The sequence below is a fragment of the Bidens hawaiensis genome, unplaced genomic scaffold, assembly GCF_021521415.1.
Source record: "Bidens hawaiensis isolate Kalapana, Puna unplaced genomic scaffold, B.hawaiensis_p1.1 tig00000459_1, whole genome shotgun sequence".
In the NCBI taxonomy this organism is placed as follows: domain Eukaryota; kingdom Viridiplantae; phylum Streptophyta; class Magnoliopsida; order Asterales; family Asteraceae; genus Bidens; species Bidens hawaiensis.
In genome coordinates, this window is record NW_027491031.1 from 1619918 (window position 1) to 1630070 (window position 10153).

Consider the following 10153-nt stretch of genomic DNA (forward strand, 5'->3'; position numbering starts at 1 on the left):
GAATGAGGAGTACAACTGGAATCTGCATGTTGAAGAAGTATTTGAACAGGCCAATTTGGCAAACATCGAAACTGCAGATAGTGAGAAGGGAACTGGCGAAAATGAAGCTTACATGGCAGATGTGGCAGACCAGCTCTCCGAGGTAAGTACCGAACTCCCTTGTACTAAGTGTGAACATCTGTCTGAACAACTGACAACTATAACTGATCAGTTTGTTAGTTTGGATGGGCAATTTAAAACATTAAAAGAAGATCATCATTTCACTAAAGCTAGAGAAAATAGTTACAAAGTAAAAATTAAAGCTAGTGAGAAAGATATTAAAAGTCTTAAAGCAAAGCTTGCTGAAAAAATTCAAGTGATTGATCTTAGCTATGAAGTTCTAGAAGAGAAAACCAAACTAATAGCTGAAATGGATAAACAGATAGCTGATCACCAGGTGAAAGTGGTGGAACTTAACAGGAAACTTGAGCAATTCAGAAATTCCTCCGCTATACTTGAACACCTCGTTAGTGATCAAGGTTCCCCAAAAAGGGGAGGAATTGGTTATCATGAAGTTCCACCACCTTTCAATCATAATTACACTTATGACCCTAGTAATCAGAAATCTGTCGATGTTGACTATGGTCAGACAGTTCCAGTTAATGTAACGATTAAAGATCCAGAAGTTAGTAAAGGCGAAACAAGTAAGCCTGTTACTAGTGTTAAGATTTCTGCTCCGAGTCCTGTCTCATCAAACTCGGACAAGTCATCTGAGTCGAGTGAGACAAAACAAGAGGAAGTGTTACCAAAAAGTGGAGAGAAAAATAAAACACCTGAAAAGAAGTCTCCACTAAACCCGTATGTCCCACCATATGTGAGACAAACGGGAAGTAATACAGCCTCAACATCTAAGACAACTTTTGATAAGAAAGTTGAACACAGGAGTTGTTTCAGATGTAATCAATTGGGACACCTAGTTGCTGATTGCCCTCTGAAGCAGAGATTCAGAGATGTGAGGCATTCGAGAACTGAGAATAGAACTAACGGAAATGTTAAAACTGAAAACCCATCAAAATTCAGAAATTGGTCTAATTCAGGTTTTCAAAGAAAAAGATCTCAGTTTTTCACTGCTAACAACCAAACCGTAAGTAATAATTCTTTTAATTCACGAAGGTTTGAATGGCCTCATAGACAATCCACAAAAAGGTATCCTGTTAGGACTCACAGAAATTATTATGATACTAACTTTGGACAGCCAAGGTACGGGATGTATCGACCCAAGACCAATCGGTCTTGGGTCCCCAGATTTTAATCATCTGCTTTAATCGTGCAGGAACAGTTGAACAGGGCTGCCAACAATCAATGGGTTGTGGATAGCGGCTGTTCCCGGCACATGACAGGTAACAAGAAATTGTTACACGACTGGAAACCTGTTCAAGGAGGAAGAGTGAGTTTCGCAGGAGAGAGCGGTGGAAGGATTACAGGAATAGGGACGGTGTCGAATGGAAAGATGACTTTGGAGAAAGTAAATTTTGTTGAAGAACTGAAGCACAATCTGCTGAGTGTTTCGCAGATCTGTGACAAAGAGTACACCGTACATTTTACAAAGAATGAGTTGATCGTGCTATATCCTGGTTTCAAGATACCAGAGAATTGGATTGTTATTAAGGCTCCAAGAGTGAAGAATACGTATATCATGGATATGAGGTCGACTGAGATGGCCACAGAAGAATCGTGTCTTCTGTCAAAAGCAACTGAATCGGAGTCCGAGTTGTGGCATAGGAGAATGGGGCATATTCATCTTCGGAAAATGAACTACCTTGTCAAAAATGGGCTTGTGCTGGGTGTTCCCTTGAAGAATTTCAACTTTGAAGACAAATGCTTATCATGCAAAAAGGGAAAGCAACACAAGAAATCCCAACTCACCAAGAAGGTCAATTCAATTGTCAGTACCCTAGAATTACTTCACATGGATCTCTTCGGTCCCGTGAATGTAAAAAGTCTAGGAGGAACATCTTACTGCTTGGTGATCACTGATGATTTCTCTCGATATTCCTGGGTATATTTCCTGAAGTCAAAGGATGAAACAGTGCAGATGGTAAAGAATTTGATTACCAAGGTTGAGAATATCATGGGGAAACGGGTTAAATTCATCAGGAGTGACAATGGAACTGAGTAAAAGAACTATGAGATGGAGATCTTCTGCTTACAGAAGGGGATAGAACACCAATACAGCGCACCGTATACACCGCAACAAAATGGAGTGGCTGAGAGGAAGAACAGAACCTTAATTGAAGGAGCCAGAACCATGCTGGCTGATTCGAAACTTCCCGTGGTGTTCTGGGCTGAAGCTGTTGCAACAGCCTGTTATATCCTTAATAGAGTGTTAACTGTTAAAAGATTAAATAAAACCTGTTATGAACTTATGCATGGAAGAAAGCCCAACTTGAGTGGTCTTGAACTATTCGGGTCCCCGTGTTCGATATTAAAGACCAATTCTAAATTTGGTGAAGTAGCCGAATAAGGAATCTTAGTCGGATACGTTGTTGGGACTCCTAACAGACGGGTCTTTAATACATCGACCAGCAAGGTTGAGGTGGTGTGTAACACTGATATCACAAGTTACAAATCACCAAAACCAAGCACGGGACCCGCTGGGGTTTTCGACTATGATAGACTTTTTAAATCTTTTAACATGCCTTATTTGGATTTTGCAGAAGTTGAGGAAAGAATGGCTACGAAGATGATATGCGATGAGGAAGACACTTTGGTGCAACGCTCGTCAAATGCTGTCAATACCCCTGCTGCCTCTACTGAAGAGGAATTCATCAATCCGTTTCACTCTCAACATCAATCACCCATTGATGAGCTATCTTCGAACTTGGAAGATAATCTGAATGTCAGTTCGGTTCTGACTACGAGAATTCACAAAGATCATCCTTTGGAGAACGTGATAGGTGATCTGTCCGCCGGTGTACAAACAAGAAAAAGCTTGAATGAGCACACCTGTGTTTTCACATGCATTAAAGACACGGGCATTATCAACGAATGCTTGTACACCTGCTTCATCAGCCAGATTGAACCAAAGAACTATCAAATGGCTCTTAAGGACAGCTCGTGGGTCGAAGCCATGCAAGAAGAGTTAGCTCAGTTTAAGAAAATGGAAGTATGGAATTTGGTTGAAAAACCAAGGAATGTGCATGCGATTGGCACAAAATGGGTCTTCAAATGCAAGAGAGATGAGAAAGGGATTGTTATCAGGAACAAGGCGAGGCTGGTTGTTAAAGGCTTTAATCAACAAGAGGGGATTGATTACAATGAGGTGTTTGCTTCTGTGGCAAGATTGGAAGCCATTCGGCTATTTTTGGCATTTGCTGCTCATAAGGAGATGAAGGTCTTTCAGTTGGATGTGAAGAGTGCGTTCCTAAATGGTAAAGTCGATGAGGTTGTGTACGTTGAGCAACCTCCGGGTTTTCCTGACCCTGACTTTCCCGATCACGTGTACAAGCTAAGTAAAGCGCTGTATGGACTACATCAGGCACCTCGTGCCTGGTACTCAACGTTATCCGATTACTTGCTTGAGAATGAGTTTGAAAGAGGTAAGATTGATAGCACATTGTTCTTCAAGAGAAAAGGGAGCGACTTTCTACTGGTGCAAGTCTACGTGGACGACATTATCTTTGCTGCATCAAAGGTCGCCATGTGTCAGGAGTTTGAGGCCGTCATGAAGAAGAGATTTGAAATGAGTGCTATGGGTGAACTAACCTTCTTTTTAGGATTGCAGGTTGATCAGAAGAAAGATGGTATGTTCATTCATCAGACGAAGTATGTTCATGATGTTCTCAAACGTTTCAAGATGGAGGACATCACTCCATATGATACTCCAGTCTGCGTCAATCACAAATTAGGTGCTGATTCAGACAACGATGCAGACGTGGACCCAACCCAATATCGGGCAATTATAGGTTCTTTAATGTACTTAACTGCTTTTAGGCCTGATATAATGTTTGCTGTTTGTCTTTGTGCACGCTTTCAGGCAAACCCAAAAGAATCTCATTTGAAGGGTGCGAAGAGGATACTGCGGTATCTCAAAGGCAAGCCGAAGCTGGGGTTGTGGTACTCGAGAGGAGGAGACTTGGAGCTAGTCGCTTACACAGATTCTGATTATGGAGGGTGCAATCAGAGTCGGAAGTCTACAACTGGTGGATGTCAGTTTCTTGGTGGCAGACTAGTGTCGTGGCAATGCAAGAAGCAGACCTCAGTCGCAATTTCAACCTGTGAAGCAGAATACATGGCAGCATCCAACTGCTGCTCCCAGGTTCTTTGGATTCAACAACAGTTGCGCGATTATGGTCTGAATTTCTCACTTACTCCTATTTGCATTGATAACACTGCTGCTATCTCAGTAACTAACAATCCCGTAAAGCACAGTAAAACTAAACATATTGACATTCGTCATCATTTTATACGGGATTGTGCTGAGAAGAAACTGATTGTGCTCGAAAAGGTTGACACGTTAGATAATTTCGCTGACTTGTTCACGAAAGCGTTTGACAAAACTAGATTTCAAAACCTTGTTGAGCAGAATGGAATGATCAATCCCGAGTAACCATGTCGTGTGTTTGTGTTTAAAAAAAAAAAAAACGTCACTATCGCTTAGAATTATGTCGGTTGCTTCAGTTAGAAGGACATGTCTTCGGATATGTTTGGTCCTCATTTCTACTTGTAGAATATGAGGATAGCCATTAACCAGATGACTGAAAGTGACCGGGGCGGTTTATGATGTGTTTTTATTCTTTCGCTGAAAATTAGTCGATCATACTTAGTTAGAAGGACACATACTTGTATGTGGTCGGTCCAGCTGATCCATTGGATCTTCGGGATAGCCGTTTACCTGAAGACTTTGATTTGGTCGGGGCGATTGAAGTTAATTTTTTTCTTTTCGGGAGATGAAATTATTTTTCAAGTCTACTACTTCGTAAGAAGTATCTTTACTATGTTTAACAGAAAATTGATCCAACCTTGGAAAGTGATAGATATACTAATTCTGTGTGCTTAACTAGTGAAGTTATTAGGCCTAAAAGACTTTAGAACAGTCATTGTATGTCATGGTAGCTTTTTATGGTGCGTAAAAGTAGAAGTGATACTAACTAAATCTACTCGATTTTATGTGGAAACTCCTTAAGAGTTGTGCATGTCTTCATACATATCTTTCCGAATGATAGGCAGAAAAGCGATTACCCAGTCATACACGAGCCCGTGAGTGTTATGATTCCCGTGAAGATAGCGTGTCAAGACACTGCAGTGATCCAGATTCGGGACCTGCAGTTGTTTTCTACTTGAAGTTGTGTATATACATGTGTTTAAAAAAAAAAATAAAAAAAAAAAAAAAAAAAAACTTGAGTTCATAATGTTAATGATTCTCAATCAAGACGCAAGAAGGTGAACGGGAAGCAGAGTCTAAGATCGAAGAGTAATTACTACTTAATCAGACACTACGGGTCGAGGTCAATTCGGGGTGACTTGGGGAAAGCCAAATACGCTTTGAGAATAGATAGGAGGCATCATAATCTGTGAGTTGTTGCCCACTTAAGTTTTGAGCTTAATTGAACCTAACTCGTATCACAGAAACGATGAAAACCATTTTAAGTATATTACCTGCTTACAACCTGTTTCTTTATGTCATAATACAGCTGAACACGGATCTATGTGACAGTCACGTAATTAGTATGATTCCTGTTCGGATCTTTTCTAAAACATGGTAGTCCCTGTCGAGACTGAAATTTGATCCCGTGTACTTTATTTTTTCAAATTTTCGTTACTTATGTAGTTGTATGATTTTATACATGGTTACTTGGTCTTGATCGTATCATTTAACGCTTTAAAGGAAGTTTTTAAAACTTTATTGAAAATTGTTCAAAGTATAGGGGTTGGTTTTGTGAATACCGGCGAACTTGTTCATAACTTCGCCTGGAATAGGCGAAGTTATCGATAACTTCGCCTGTACTAACTTTGACCCTATATAAAGAAGTTTTTAGGTCAAACAGTTTCATTATTTCAAAACCAGCGAACTTATACTCCGAAACCTTAGCGAACTTATCGATCTCAATCATCTGTGTTCTTATTTCGATTCCAATCCGTGATTAAAGGTGTGTAAGGTTTCTAGTTTCGTATAATCAATGTTTTTGAGGTTAATCATCGGTCGTTTCGACTCGATTCTCGACCTCGTCTTTCGAAACCTTAAACACCCGATTTCAAACTTGTTTTCACGTGTTCGTAAACTACTTGAACGTCTAAAACTTCATAAAATCATGTATTACGGAGTCCTCGATCTTCAAAATCATCATCTACACGTCGTTCGATTATCCTAACTGTTGCCGATTCGAATTCAGGGAAGTTACAGTTTAGGCGAAGTTATCCGTAACTTTGCCTGAGGTTTAACTTCGCCTGATTATATATTTTGAAACAGTTTATGAGGCGATGTTGTAGTTAGGCGAAGTTATCATTAACTTCGCCTGGACCATTTTACTTAACAGTTATCAGACGAAGTTCAAGTTGAAGCGAAGTTGTTTCCCAACTTCGCCCCACCTTTAACTTCGCCTTTATAGAATAGATCACAACTTCGCTCATGGTAACAGGCGAACTTGTGACTTGCTTTGACGTTTATCTAACTTAACCTGTTTGTTGCAGATATGACTGCTGTTGCTGGAGCAGGTGGTGCAGGCGGTGATGACGGAGGTGATAACCAGAGATAGTTCTTCCCGGGTCACAACATGTATATAACATTAGACCCGGAGGCGAGCGGAGTTGATGATTTCCGCGAAATCATCACGTTTCTGTTACGCTCGCGGATATTCCACGCGATTACAACAACTCTGCCGATATCCTTGCCCAACATTGAGGATTTTTGGCAGACTGTGGAATATGACTGTAGAGTCGAACCCCCGGTGATGCGCGCAACAGTAAACAATCAGATTGTTCAGTTCTCTTCTGAACAAATCCGGGCGGCTTTACGGTTTGGAAATGAGACAAGGGATGACCCGACAGAGTTTGTAGCTCCTTTCCGTGATGGAGCGTTTTTGAGAATGGGATACTCTGGTCCCTTGGGGGATACGCAGAGAAGGAAGGGATTTTTGCTTGACCAGTGGCGCTTTCTCATGCATGTCATGATTGTATGCATGTCAGGGAGAAAGGCGGGAACTGATGGCATGGGTGCGACCATGCAGTCGGCGATGACTGCTCTGACTTACAACAAGCGATACAGCTTTAGTCAGATGGTCTTTTATGAGATTGATCGTCAAAGAAGAGCGATGGCGCGTGAGCGATTTATCATGTATCCAAGATTTCTTCAAATGATCTTGAATCATGTTGCTCCAACGCTTCCTCAGCGCCGTCCGATCCGATACGTTGAGAGTGTGAACAAAAGAATCTTCGCCCAATGCAGATCTTCGAGTGCGAGGAGCAAGCCTGAGCTCCGTCCTCGACATACTCCACTTTTTGGGTACTTGATCAACCCGGGGTATATGCCTGCTCGTGGGGACGAGTTTAGGGACCCGGCACCACAGCAGGCAGGAGCACCTCAAGCTATACCTGCTGCTCCTGTTGTGTCACCGGAGGAGACCGTTGACCTTGACGCAGCGTTTGGCGGTCAAGGATTCTTTGATATGGAACGGGTGGATCCAGAGGAGAATGTACAGGTCCCGGTTGAACGTGCTTCGGGTGTGAATGTTACTAGGGCAGCTACAACGGTGGCTGGCTCAGATTCTGATGATGAAGTGGCCGAAGCGAGACAGATTTTGGTAACACATGAACGGACACATGGGAAGAGAAAGAGAACTGTTGATGATAACGAGTCAGATTATGAGGAAGAGGTACAACAGTTAATCCAGAGGTCAAGAAGGGAACGGATAGGTGCAGGATCGGGAGCCGGTGAGAGCTCTAGGGTGGTACGTTTCACTCCACCAGCACTATCCGGTATGACAATGGTTCCCTCATCACTACAGGTTACAAGGCCAAGCGCTACGGTTGTTCCCGTGGTGGCTACCTCATCTACATTTGGCCTCCCACCCACTACTTTCCAACTTTCGGCTCCTGAGATCGTTTCATTGCCGCCTCCGACTGTTACTCCATCGGAGGTCGTGGCACAATTTATCGAGTCGACTGTTGTGGCCACTGCAGGGTTATCGGTGACGATACCACCTGCGGTTACGTCTATTTCTACTTCTGAGGTCCCGGTGACATCGGAAATCCCTCCTCAGTACACTCAAGATATATCACATATGAGGTTCGATTTCGATGCAACCCTATCAGACTCTGAACGAATAGCAGCACTTGAACGGGTCGTGGCAGAGCAGTCAAGGATTAATCTTATCCAGACCCAGGCTATTCAACGCCTAGTTGCAGAGAATCAGATGCAGTCGTCCCTGCTGGTAGAACATGGAAAAATCATAGATGCTTTCAAGGAGTTCTTGGCATCTCAGGGGGAGACGAGCTGTAAAGGCGATGAGTTGAGGACCAAGAGACGAAATGATAGAGACGATGATCCCAATGCATCGAAAGGTGCAGGTGGTGAGTTGCCAAGAACTGATCAAGCTCTTGGAACTTCCACAACTCAGGGGGAGTCGACAACTGCAGCTGGTGGTGATGATGTGGTGGTAGTGGAGGTTGAGGAGATGGATGATGACTATATTGGTGATGATGATGTATTACCGGTGGATGAGATAGAGAAGATTGGTGAACAGATAGTTATTGATAATGATATTGAAGAGGGAGAGATATTAGAAGAGAATGTGGAGCATGAGATACCGCAAGTCGAGAACGTAGATATGAGTCAAGAGATTGGGAATGATGAAACTGAATGGGAAGAGCAGCCTAGATGGAAAGAAGGCTATGCTCAGTGGTTCGTCAAAACGAAGAAACCGGCGGTTCCTACAATGTTTAAGAAGAGTTACAACATTAAAGGCTATGCTGAAGCGAAGAAAGGAATTATTTGCTGGATATATGATGAGCAGTTGAGGCTCTTCGTGATTAAGAGATATGACGGTGTTCAGTATTTCAAAAGACTGTTAAGATCATTGAATACACTGCCAGAATGTGAAGTGAAAGACTTAGCCAGATTGGGATTGATAAACAGAAGTGACGATAATATGGCTAGAGTCATTGGGAAGATTGTGTGGAAAGAGAGTATAAAAGAGAAGAAATTTGAGCTGTTGAAACCACAAAAAGGAAAACTTGTTGAAGACAAGGATAGAGGTTTAAGAGCTGATGGAAAACCTTGGATGATTATGAAGTATAAACCGATCCGGTGTTTGAAAGAAGTACCGATGAAATTAATGCCCAAGGATGTGCTTAAAGACCTGAAGTGGTGGTATGTAGATTGTGAGACAGCTGAGGCAGTGATGGAAGACGAGGATGAACAAGAGGTGCTAAGAGTTTATGATCCGATGCACTTGGTAAACTTATCGCAAGCTGATTTGCAGGTGTTGAATGATAAGAAGATATTTTATATTCCTGCTTGGAAAGACAAAGCGAGGAAATATCAAAGAATTGTATCGGTTTGTGTTCGAGAAGGAGTGCATGCTTGAAGATAGAAGATTGAAGATTACTAGACACGTGTTTGAAGCTAAAGAGATGAAGCTACTGCCAAGGGGGAGTCTGTTGGTGCATGAAGTCAGTAGTTCAGTGTCGAGTGTCTGTAATCGTGTTAGTTAGATTTGTGTTTGTATGTAAGCGAAGTTACTAACAAGTTCGCTGATATGGGCGAACTTGTTAGACAAGCGAAGTTAGGGACAACTTCGCCTGAACATGCCAGGCGAAGTTGTCGTGTCTATATAAGCTGTTTTGTTTACGGCTTATTGATTAATTCCAGTTCATTCGTGTATTCGAGTCAGAGAGTTTGTATTTGGTGATCATAGCATCACGTGTTTACGGTTGAAATACAACGTGTGTTTGATTATCGTATCGTGTGTTAGCTCGTATCGTTTTCTATACTCGTAACGTCTTACGTAGGGATTCCGCACCTACGTAGAACGCGATATCTCGTGTAGATCCGGCTGGGAACCTACATTCATTCTCGCGAAACAAGTCACATAAGTGTTCTTTGTCAAAGACCAAAGCAAACCAAAATACCACATTGTATTGCATGGAAAACGACGTATTAGTGGGGTTGATAATG